At 46.9% G+C, this 12,389-nt stretch overlaps 1 protein-coding gene across 1 annotated transcript in view; it reads left to right on the forward strand.

The window, feature by feature from the left end:
- Positions 1-12,389, forward strand: part of LOC8024191 (beta-1,4-glucuronyltransferase 1) — a 233,464-nt gene that overhangs the window by 113,233 nt on the left and 107,842 nt on the right. The gene's annotated exons all lie outside the window — the stretch shown is intronic.

The following is a 12,389-nucleotide window of genomic DNA, read 5'->3' on the forward strand; positions in this document are numbered from 1 at the left end:
GTTCTCACCGAACGTTGACTCAGCACTCGTGAACACGAGTGCTGAGTCAACGTTCGGTGAGAACACGTGTGTGGCTTACGATGGCCTTCTTTAGTGACGCAGGAAAATTCGACTGTTAGGCTTTCTTATGTAGGAAGTGTTTTAATCGATTAGACCATCCTGGCCGCTGGTTTCTGCAGAATAAATTTTTTTAGCACCTTTTTGTGTAATGTTGGTGTGCAATTCGCTGAAATGGGTAGACGTGAACCATTTGCTGAATTGAGGTCCATGCTAGTTCCGAGTTGCGGCAGTGACGTAGCACGTCGTTTGAGCTTGCAAATGTCGGAAAGCTCCCGATGGGGTTAACTCCCGATGGGGTTAGGCTGTACCGTATAAATATTGTGAGTGAGGAAAGATTGACAAGTGCAGCCATAACAATAATTTGAACGATGTGAGCGAGAGTGATTATTACAGTTATCGCATTACAGTGAGGGAAAGGGAGAGGGTGAGACAGCTACTGGAAAATTAATGCCAGGAGCGGGGGGTCGACCCCGCAACCTTCGCCTATCCGGGGCGACGCCTTCGCCGTTTAAACCATCCTGGCCATTGGTTTCGGCGGATTCAATATTTGACATTATATATATATTTTGTTTTCGTGTTTTGTTTGTGCACACTGAGTAGGCAATTTAAAACTTTTCCCGTCTTTTGTCCGAACCCAAGTCGCAAGTTTTCCCCCCAAAACCACCTCTTTTTTTTTTTTTAACAGGGACAACGACATACACCAGCTCTTTTTTGTGGGACGAAATATGTAGTTTTTGGTGAAGTCGTAAATGTTAGGTCAACAAAATAGATCCAGGAAGCGCAACACCCGTGACGTCACGGTCGGATGTCCCATGAACCGGCCCCTGATAGGGCGCCGCTAAAATATGGCCACCAATAGCGCAGTAGTAAATTAACACCGACATTTTTTGTTTCGTTTTGTTTACTGTTGTAGTCTTTAATGTTTGACTAGACACGACGGTCGCTCTTCAGTGGTCAACGGCTTTGTCGTCCGGGTTTTAGGCCCGCGGAAGAGGTTCCGTCTTGCCCCCTAGGGCTGTAGCCATCTGCCGGTGTCCTAATATTTCGCTGGGGGCCACACCCGAGGACCTTGACCGCAGCAGCCCGGAACCCAGTTTCCACACAGTCTACATTGCCTGTGGAGAGGGCGAAGAGGGAAGAGAGAAAGACGTCAGCAACATGACAGTGTTTGGTATGAAAATGGTGCCTGGAACGCGTTTCCGATTGGTGCGTTTACCGCGTCCTAATAACTGGTCCTTCAATTTCCGCCAGATCACGCCATGGAAGTTTCCATGCAGTCGCCGGTCGCGATCCTGGCGGAGTCACGGCAGCGGTGGCGGATGCGGCACGTCGCTTTTCAGCCTCCCAGTCCACGGAAGCTTCGACAGTCCGAGCTGGGCCCCGCCCCGACGACAACAACACTCAATTTCCATCGTGCTTTTTTTTTTTTTTTCTAGCACTTACCTTTACACTTAAGCGGTAGGATCGCGGCATCCGACAACATGACACTCCGGCGTTTCATGGCTCCGTTTTTGACCACTTCGACCCCGCTTTCGATGCATGGACGGAATAGGACGCTAAGCACGCCACCTGGAGACTCATTCCAGGCACCATACACGACTAGTCCATGCGTGCACTTTTCAAAAGCTATATTAGCGTTCTTTCGCCGAGCACTTTGTCCTGCGTCCCGCGGACGCACGTAATGGGTAGAAAAGAACGGGACATGTGTGCGTCTGTCCCAACCGTGACTGGTTACTGCAAGATAACAGGCTTCCGCAATCTATCGACCTTTCCAGTGATCGCCTTCTGCGCGCTACCATTTTTGTCTGCTGGGGGCAGTAAAACGCAGTCTGAGCGTGAGCAGTAGCTCTATTCCACGAAATACCAGACGCTGCGCACGCGTCGAGAGCCCACTGACTCGGCATTTTTCGCCTTGGTGATAAGCGATAAGATCCCATCGAGCACTTTGCCAGGTATATACCTTACATCATTTTTGAGACGCTTGCCCTTTTCTCTAACCTCTATTACCTACAAGCGACTGGTACTTAGCTGGTTCACCGCGCCACAAGAAATGAAACTGTTCTGGGGAGTCATGATGTACGTACATGGCCGTGCTGAAATTTCCGAGAATAAGAATGTATTGGCAACAAAGAACGCGGATCGCCGTGGTGGCAGACACAATGTCGCTGAGCAGATTTTTCAAGCTGCGTTCAGCTGTACATGTTACTGACGCAAATAGTCGAGATTCGAAGAGCTCGGACAAATTGTGGAAAGTGCGGCCACTAATGGACGCTGTTAGGAAACGATGTTTGGTACTTGATGCTGCCGAGCATTCAAGCATTGACGAACAGATGATCTCCTATACTGGTAAAGTGCCTATCAAGCAGGTGATTAAGTCCAAGCCGAACCCCGAGGGGGTAAAAGTGTTTGTGCGGTTTAGCCATGACGAACTCGCACACGACTTCGAAATCTACCAAGGGAAAGGAACCGTTATAGACACCAGCTATGTTCACTTAGGGCTTGGTGCCTCAGTAGTCCTGAGGCTATGTAAGAAACTCCCAAAGCTAGGAAACAAACTTCGAGTGTTTTTTTGACAATTATTTTGCATCTATCGCCCTGCTTCGAGAGTTGCGAGCAGTTGGCATACTTGCCACAGGGACAGTCAGAGGAAATAGGCTGATGGGTTGCGACCTCAAAAACGAAAAACAATTGGAAAAGGAGGGAAAGAGGGGCGATGGACATGAAAGTGACAGAGGAGGGTAACGTGGCTCTTGTGCGATGGCTTGACAATGAAGTAGTGAACATTGAGTCGACGCAGGTTGGTGATGGTGCTGTTGGTGTAGCCACCAGGTGGAGTGAAGCCGCCAAGGAGAGAGTGGAGATCCCGTGTCCAGAAGCTGTAGTTCAGTACAACCGCTTAATAGGAGGGGTAGACAAGCTTGATTTTGTGATGGCCCTGTATCCAATGAAAGCGAAAACAAGGAAGTGGCCTCTGAGAGTGATGCCTCACTTTATTACATTAGCAGTGGCCAATTCATGGCTGGAATGCTTGCGCGATGCCAGCAGCGAAGGGCTTTCACGAGAAAAACAAACAACACATGACATGCTCTTCTTCCAAACTGAGGTGGCACTGAGCCTAGTTCAATCAAACAAAGATACACAAACAAAAAGAGGGAGGCCAAGTACTGAGTCGCTCGAAGTAGAAAAACGCCATGCCCACAACGCGAGACCTGCCCCGCCAAATGCTCTGAGGCATGACAGGAAGGACCACTGGCCTCAGCATATACAAGCACCCTTTCCACAAAGGAGCAAGCATGAGCGCTGCACGTCCAAAACTAGAGTTCGCTGCCGAAAATGTGATGTGTTTTTGTGCGTGAGCTCTACTAACGACTGCTATTTCCTTTATCACAATGCCTGAACCTAGTGCACGAAGCCCGTGTACCATGTTGAATAAAAGAATTTGTTCGTTTTTGTGTAATATCTGAAAAATGGTCATCACTACTACAGTAGGATTGAGTCACATTGTGTACGTACGAGGACGCAACGAAAATCGAACAATATCTATTCTACGAAGCTGATATTTCTTTCTGAGCAGTCTTTACCACTGTAGAACAAAAATAACAAAATATAAAATTTTTATCAACAGTAGATTATAAATTGGGACTGAAGGGGATATAAGCATTCGCAAACATCGCCTTCTGCGCGCTGTCATCTTTGTTTGCTGGGTTGTGGGTTGCCTTCTGAGCATGCGCTGTCGCTCTGTAGTGCGGCATATCAGACGCTGCGCATGCTCAGAAGGCAATCCACAGCTCAGTGAATCAGCATTTTTCGCTCGGGTGATGAGCGATGGAAAAACCTGTAGCCCTGAAACGTTTAAAATCTGCTTGTAATATTTCTAACACTTTTACGCATCATTATTGCACCGTGTGCTCGAAAGAATATCCCGCAACGTTATGCGTCAGAATTTCCCATAGGTAGCGCGTAGATTCGATCTCGCAAATGCAGCGAAACCTTCAGTCTAGTTACACGCTGGAAGCTAGTGTTCCGAAAGTTCCGAATAGATGTCGCCAGTGTACCAGCGTGTTCTCTTATTGTAAGCAGTCACGAGCAGTTGCACAGGAGACGGTCGCATTCACGGGTAATGGAGAGTTTCAGGGAACCGTTTTTGCACATCTGATATGGTGCGATGGGCCCTCCGGTACGAACTGCGCATGCGCTACTGCAGAACACTCGCACATGCGCAGTTCGTACCGGAAGGCCGGTCGTACCGTATCAGATGTGCAAACACGATTCCCTAAAACTCTCGAACATATCAAACACATGACAGTTTGCAGCCAATCTCTGATGCGTGTTCCTTTCTTGTATGAAGGCCATGCCACATTTGGGTTCACGTAGGTCATTCCGTCGTCGTAACTACAGCGAACGCCATGTGTTTCGTACAATGTGCGACGCGTATAAGGAGTGTGACTGCAGCTTTAGGCACTGGATTCCGAGGGCCGGTTAATTAACGGCCCTGACGCCAGAGGTCTGAGCCCTTCTAGTATCGAGGGTTGGCGCAAAAAGTGCGAAATGCAACGATGTGAAGCGGTTAAACTGTCGGGGTCCCTTCAAGTGCCGTTCTGACTGGACTAGCGCGCCACCTCTTGTTTGTGGTGCGCTTTGACGGATATTTGTTTTGTTAGACTTTGGGATATGCCCCTGGGTATGAGAGCTTAATGAATTCACTTACCGTGGTGGGATGGGAGGAGGTACCGGACGCTGAATTATTGGTCGGCAGCAGCCGGGGTGCCAGTAGTCGAAACACTGGTAGCATTGTCTGTCGGAAACGTTCCAGATGAGGACACGAAAATCAAACTGGTAGATTACTCTTTGAATGGATCGCTCCTGGGTTACTTAGTATATACACCGAGCTCCACGATGTTTAGCGCTCTAGTAATCGCAGTAATCAATTTACGAATGTTGACCGTTTTCGTCCGTCGACCAGGCTGCACTGGCAGAATACTGTCGAGACCGGTTATAACGAAGTCGGTTATAACGCAATAGCGGCTACAGAGAAGCGATCATGATTTCCCATTCCCTTTTGCACTTCTTTATAACCGAAGTTTTGTTTAACCCGAGACTGGGGTATTTCGGAAAAGGGACGAGAAGAAAAGAGGCCACAAGGAGGCGACGTCTCAAACACAGAGCTGTGTTTGAGACGTCGCCTCCTTGTGGCCTCTTTTCTTCTCGTCCCTTTTCCGAAATACCCCAGTCTCGGGTTAAACAAAACTATGGTTAACTTCCACCAGCTCGCCTGCACCCTTACAATTTTTTCATTATAACCGAAGTCGGTTATAACGAAATAGCGGGTATAGCTAAGTGATTTCTGAATCCCGTTGACTTCGTTATAACCGGTCTCGACAGTAGACATTTTTTAAAGGTCCATCGAGCAACGTTTGCGGTCGACATTGCTCGGATGGCTAGCGTGTGATTGAATCCGAGTTCTCGCCTAACGTTGACGCAGCACTTGTGATTAATACATGCTCGGAGCACGTATCAAGCAATGGCGGACAGGCGATGGCGCGAACTTTCACGCCATGGCGTCCATAAACCTCGTTATCATGATCGTGTAGTGAACGCTCTGTCATGCTCGGCTCACTTATGCCCCCCTTCTCACACGAACTCGCCAAACTGCGCGTCGCACCCTCTCGCGCTACTCTGCTACTCCGACGCCACCCTCGTTCTAATCACGTTGCCCTTTGCCGGGATGCATCGCTGCCTTTCTGATGACACGTGTTAGGCGTAAAAAAAAAACAGAAAAAAAAAAACAACTATTCCGTATTTCTAGACGCGAAAGCAGTTCCAAATGTCGCGCTAAGTCTGTTGTGTCGGAATGTACAGGAGAAACAGTCAGCGGTTTCGTTGCTCCGGTTCCGAAGAATCCTCCTACGCGACAAGAGAGATGGAAACGTATTGACGCGCGGAATGGCTGGACTCCATGGGAAGCGATAGGTTTACGTGCGAACCGTTTCACGACCGAGTACTCTTATGAGCGAGATCGTCCCGGACGACGGCAAGTTCGTCCGTGACTATCTCGCCTTCGTCCGCGAAGCGAAGTACAAATGACCTGCTTTCAACATTTCTTGATCAGTGCCACACACGTCGAAACTGCAAAGAAGTGACGAAGCGAACGATGCCGTAGACGTCATCGTGTCGAAACCGCGTGCTCGGAATGCTGAAGATAAACGAAGGAGCTGAAGGGCGAGAAGCCGAGAGAGCCACGTCTGCGAGTGCAAGGGAACGCCGCGCCGCCAGGGACAGTTTGCGAAGTACGTCACCCACCCACCAAACGGGACAGGCCTTCCCGAAAAAAACAAATCCTAGGGTCCCGCGAAAAAAACAAATAACCAAGAAACTTAATTACGAAACTATCGCGCCATTTACAAAACAAACTTAGCAAAACTACAGGAACATACAATGGGCCCTAGCAGTATAAGTTATTTCGTATCTAATTTTTGGCACGTCCTAAGCTCTTTAATTCAGTTTAGCTGCCTCAGGCGTAAAGACTGATTTACAGATTTGTATCGGTTGCGTTTCCAGCAACCAAAACAACTGCAACGACCGGGACACCGAAACACCGAGACAACCGGGACTCGTGATTTCTTCCCAATGGCAAACACTTCTCCCTGTGTCTTTGTTCTTGTTGTCGTTTCGGTCGTTTTGAAGGAGACCAACATAGCTGCCCGAACGAATCCTTAGTTTAGCACACACCGTGAAATACAAACTGAACCATAGCCTCCTATATACTGACAAAGCGTGGCAGATCGCCACGAGAAGCGGACGCTGAAATGGAGAAGGTGGAGCGGCATACAACGGATGAGAGTAGAGCCACGTGACTGGCGCCCCGCTGCGGCGAGACGCCGAAACACACTTCTCCCGAGCGAACAAGTATGTTTTGGGTCCTCGCCGCTGCAATGCGCTGACGTCCAGGTTCTTTGAGAAATGGCTCTTTGATACTCTGTGCGACCAGATCTTCGCGCTCCAAATCTGCGACCGGGCACTTTATGGCTCCGTCGTCGAACTGCTAGGCTTTGCGAGTATAGAGGAGGCTATGGCTTAACCCAATATTCGTGGCTTGCACCTGACGTCATCGCTTCCTGTTGTTGGTTATCCCCCATTTGTTCTTGCCGAACAAAACAAATTTGATGCCGCGAATCTTGCGCCGAAAAAGCTTCACGATCAGCAACAAGGCCACAGGATGTCCGCTCTAGTGACGTCAGTGCTAGCCATGTATGACGTTGCCCTGGTATTGCCCTCACAAAACCCACTCAAATTAATTACTATCCGAATCCACATGGGCCACGAAGTGGCAGCTGACGGTTAAGCACTGAATTATGCTTATCTCGTTCTTATAACAACTTTATCGTGACGTCTTTGTGGGGCACCGGTTTCTTGCGCAGCATTAAGAAGTAGCTATGGCACTATGCATTTTGTTTTTTGGTTTTGCTAGTTTTAATTTTTGTTTCTTCACTGCTACACGTTTGTTTTATATTTATGAGGAGACTTTTTGATGGGTTTACAAAAGCGGCTTTTTAAATGGTGCTTGATGAAGGGCTATTATTCAACCTTCCTCCTGACTCAGCCTAATGCCTGACTGTTTGGGGGATAATTTTACGTCGTTTGACATCAATATGAGCAGGAGGATAACGCTCCGGCATAGCCAATTCAGTCCCAGAACGGAATCACATGATTTCTTATTCTGCATATAAGGGGGGGGGGGGGGGGAGGTAGGTAGGTGATAGCGATGATTCAGCTCGCAGAAGTAGGAGCGTCCGGGAAACTCACGCCGCATGTATTGCGACCCACGAAGTAAACCAATTCCGCTCCACAGGGAAATACTAACCGGACCGAAAGCATAATTTAACTTTACCCAAGCCTAATATTAAGTTAAGCCTCGCGTAAACTAAAAGTAGCCTTAACTTAAACACAACCTAACCCAGCATAAAGCTAACCTTACACAAAATTAGCCTTCAGTTACACTTATATCTCACCTAATTTAAAACTTGCTTTAACCTAAGCTTTACCTAGCCCAACATAAAACTTCCCTAACCCGTCTCTAGTCTTAACTTGAACCTCACCTAATATAAGCCAAGCCTTAACTTATCTATAAGTATTCACAAACCTAGCCCAACGAAACCCTAGTATTAACTTAAGCCTTACCTAATCGAAGTCTTACCCACCATAAACCTAACCCAAAATGAACATTAGCCTTAAATTAAACCTCACATAACCTAGGCCTTGCCTTTACTTAAAGGAGGCCTAACCAAACTTAAACCTAATCCAACCCAAGCCTAACCTTAACTTTAATCTTACTTAACCCATCTCTAGTTTTAACTTTACCTTGCTTTAGCTTAAACCTAACCCAAGCTAAGCCTTGATTTATACCTAATCTTTTTTTTCTTTTTCTGAGTGCTATTTGGGCGTAAATAAAGTGCTGAAAATAAACAAATGAGCGAAATGAAATAAAGCTTTTCAAAATGCTGACTTTAGGTGGTGCATTTGTCACAATCAAATTTTATGTGTAAGTTTCAGAGAAGAAATTAAGCCTAAAATATTAGTTTTGTTTTTTCTATGAACGGTTAAAGAAAGCAAACGGTTAAAACCGTTTCGTTTATCCCCAAAAAACACTTTCACGCTTTTTTTTTTTTGCTTTATGTTGCGCCATTTGTGAGTAACGGCGTCAAACTGACCGTTTTTTCCCGTTTTCCTCCATATGCTCAGTGAAAGATAAGATTTTAGGCCTAATTTTTTCCCTAAAACCTTCGCGCACTAAAGGGTAGCCAAACCGATTTTGTGTTTGACTAACCTCAAAATCTCAAATATTGATTTTTTTTTTTTCGAATTTGGTGCATGGAGGCTGCGAAAAATCATTTTCAAAGTACAGCCGAAGGCCCACCTTCCCGGAGCGTCACGTCAAAAAAAGGAGGTTTCGGAATCTCCGCTCTCGCGCATTTTCAGAGCCTATCAGGGCTATGCACGCACACTCTTGCTATTCTTAAAAGATGGACAGAAAAAGATGTCGCGACTGGTAACAGTGCGTGGGTATATTCCTGGCAAGCTTGCGATCTATGCGCGGCCTTCGACTTGTCGGAGGTTTTTCTTGTTTTCTCGCGTTTGGTTACATCTTTAGGGAAGACGAACGTAATATTCAGATTCACGGGATAAAACCACGCTAGAATCAACCCCTATCTCATTTTTTTTCTTCTAAAGAAGTGTTTCAGCTTTCCTTGAAGTTAGGTATACTATTAAAAATGCACCACCTCGAGAAACCTTCGTCAAAAGTGTCATTGAATTCAGTTTATTAGTATGTATATATACTTTTTTACAGCGGAGCTGTTAGGGGCTAGTTTTCCCAGGATCGTGTCCCCCGCAAAGAAATGAAGACACCAAACCCTGGACACCTACCGCCATCTATGAGCGACGGCGGCAAGCCACGTATCTGGTTGCCGCCGTCGCTCATAGATGGCGGCAGCCTTTCCACTCTGGCTTGCCGACTTGCGGCCGGCCATTACTTTCCATTGTACAACTCCGCTGGTCTTGCTTCACCAGAGTGAAAAAACTGAACGTATTTTTTTTGCGCTTGAATAAAGTTTTTAAACAGGTAAATGCGTATGTGCGACGCAGCCTTACAGAGTGTCTCCTTTCACCACGAGGCTTCGGCCACTTGGATTCGCTGCTGCGGCTGCCTTGTTTTCAGCTTCTGCTTGAGCGGCCCTGAAAGGTAGCTTTCTCCTATTACGCATTCCTCGGATAACATCTGTACAAATTATAATTGCGCCAGCGACGTTTCTAAGCGGGTTTTCAACTTCTGATACCTTGGCGTCTTCTTATAAAACTGTGTAGGGAGTACGACGTTACTCTGTTTTGTTTATTTACAGATTTGCTGATGCTGGGAGGCAAATTGGTCACTTTAAAATGTATTTCTGATTCTGGAAACCGATCACATAAGTGGTTTCTTCGGGAGACACTTCTTCGTGATGTAGAATACCTGAGACTTTGGTAAAAGCTGGGAAACTTGGTCGATATCAATATGTCAATCAATATTTTTGAAAGCAAACATTTTAGGACGTCTTTTATTTTATACATAGTGTCGTTAACCCCTCTTGTGTACTTTAAATGAACGGTTTGTATATATATTTTAATATAGTCTCTTCTTGTATTATGCACATTCAGAAAGGGATTACTTACTGAGGAATCTCAGGTACTTCGGAGAAAAGGAAGAGATGAAAGAAAAAAAAAACATCCATAAGTGTTCGCTCTTGATAGAAGTAAGGTGATGTAGAAGAGATGTATCTCTTGTACGAAAAGCAATGAAAAGTTTTAGAACAGCATACCGAAAAAGCTTCGCATACATTAAGAAATAACACCGTCGTCATGCGCCAGTCTAAAACCGCGTGTTGGCTCGGCGTACGCGCAGAGACGACGACGCGATTTTGGATGCGCTATTCTAGAACTCCCTAATATTCCATACTTCGTTTCACCTTAAAGGCCGACGTACAACCTCGGTTTGCTGCAGGGAAGATAATCTTTTTAGCGTTCCCCTCTCCTAAACTGCTGCGAGGGGAGGCAAGTTGGGGCAGGGATTAAAAGTCGAGAGGATATGGGGAAAGTGGATGCGGGCAAGAGGAGAAAGCGCGAAGGGTACGTCGTCCTTTAAGTAAGAGCGCCGTCAAAAGCCAGAAAATCCACGAACACGGACGCACAGACTAAAAGCACAGGGTCATAGTGCGTTCAGAGCCTTTGTTTGGTCGAGTCAATGGTAGCGCACGAACGGAAGAACGACGAACACCATGACATTCACTTTTCGCGCCGCTCGATTAGCTGTGTCGGCTGCGCTCTGAATTGTGGTGCAATAACGTGTAGTACTTCTGGTTACCTTCATCCTTGATAACACATTGATCCTACACTCTCAACAAAAGGGTTGTCGTGGGGTACTAACTTTGGGGTAGTCAGAAGCCGTCACAAATATCGCTACCCCACCTTCGTTATACTAACAACCCCACGGGTAATCACACGGCACGCAATACACAGGTTGTCACAGTGAGCACCCCCAAAAGCAACATGGCGGCTGGCAAGCGACGGTGGAGCAGTACGAGTAAGGCCTAGCAAGCTGGACTGCTTTTTGCTAAAATACGATTCTCAAGTGCGTGCGCCCGTTCGCGGCCTTCCGTGCGCACTGAAGCACTCCAAAACGCGCCTCGAACCACGGGCACCGCACCTATTACGAGTAGAGGCGACGATGTAAAAGAAAAGGGGGGGGGGGGGGGGGGGGGGGGCATTCGAGGGGGTTTGTCCGCGACTGCTTTCGGGGCTTCCAGAAAACATTCAAGAAAGGAATCGTATAGCGACAAATGGAATGATATCTTTATTGAACAGAGCGTCTCCTTGCTGTGCTTGCCGCGAGTGATCCGGCGGTTTCGGTTGACAGCGGCGAGGCGAAGCATCACCGATTTAAGCGGCGTCGATTCCGATCGTTCAATGCTCCTGCTCACCTGTTAGCATTCGTTATCCACTTCCAAGTCCCTGGTAATCCTCACCGCGTTTGTGCACGCACTTAGCGCTATTCAGCGCACGGAACACCCATTCAACTGGCTATGAGACTGATCCCACTGGGACGAGAGGCTGAGAACCGAACCCTTTGGGGCTGCTCCGTAGAGCCATAGAACGCCTCCATGTTTTTCACTCAAATGAGTAGACACATAAACGCGCGACTCCTTGAATTGGGCGGCGCCACGCGCCACCTAACGGACAGGGCTCAAACTAGAAAAAAACGAAACCAACAGTTTTTGTGTTCAGCGCCTCGCCAGACATTCACGTGTGTACATACTCTACTACACATTTCACACATACGCGGCACACAGTATTGACACTCTACATTCCTATACACACGTCTAGTCGACACCGCCACCTTATATACTGCTGTATTTTCTGTGACTGATTAGGATGGTGACCACTGTCATATTTTGCATAAATACGAAAAGACTGTGCAAGGTTTACGCGTATATATTATTTCCCTCTACTGCCCTTAGGAAAGCGCTCGTATCTCTAATGTAATTTATTGCAAAAGTGAACTGCAGGTTATGAATAAATTTGAATAGTCGCTACACGTCACATTTTGATCAGTTTCGTTTTCTCGCTAGCCTACACTTTAAGTATACAGAAGCCTGTTTAATTAATTGTATTAATTATCGAAAACAATTTCTGCAATCACAACTTTCTGAACACGCTGATGCATTTTCTTTTCTCTTTTTACATATCCGAATGACTTCAGGGGCGGTTGAGTAAATGTTGAGTACACTGAGCGCGCGCAG

This window comes from Ixodes scapularis, unplaced genomic scaffold (genome assembly GCF_016920785.2).
Source record: "Ixodes scapularis isolate PalLabHiFi unplaced genomic scaffold, ASM1692078v2 PGA_scaffold10__122_contigs__length_95168666, whole genome shotgun sequence".
Taxonomy (NCBI): Eukaryota; Metazoa; Arthropoda; class Arachnida; order Ixodida; family Ixodidae; genus Ixodes; species Ixodes scapularis.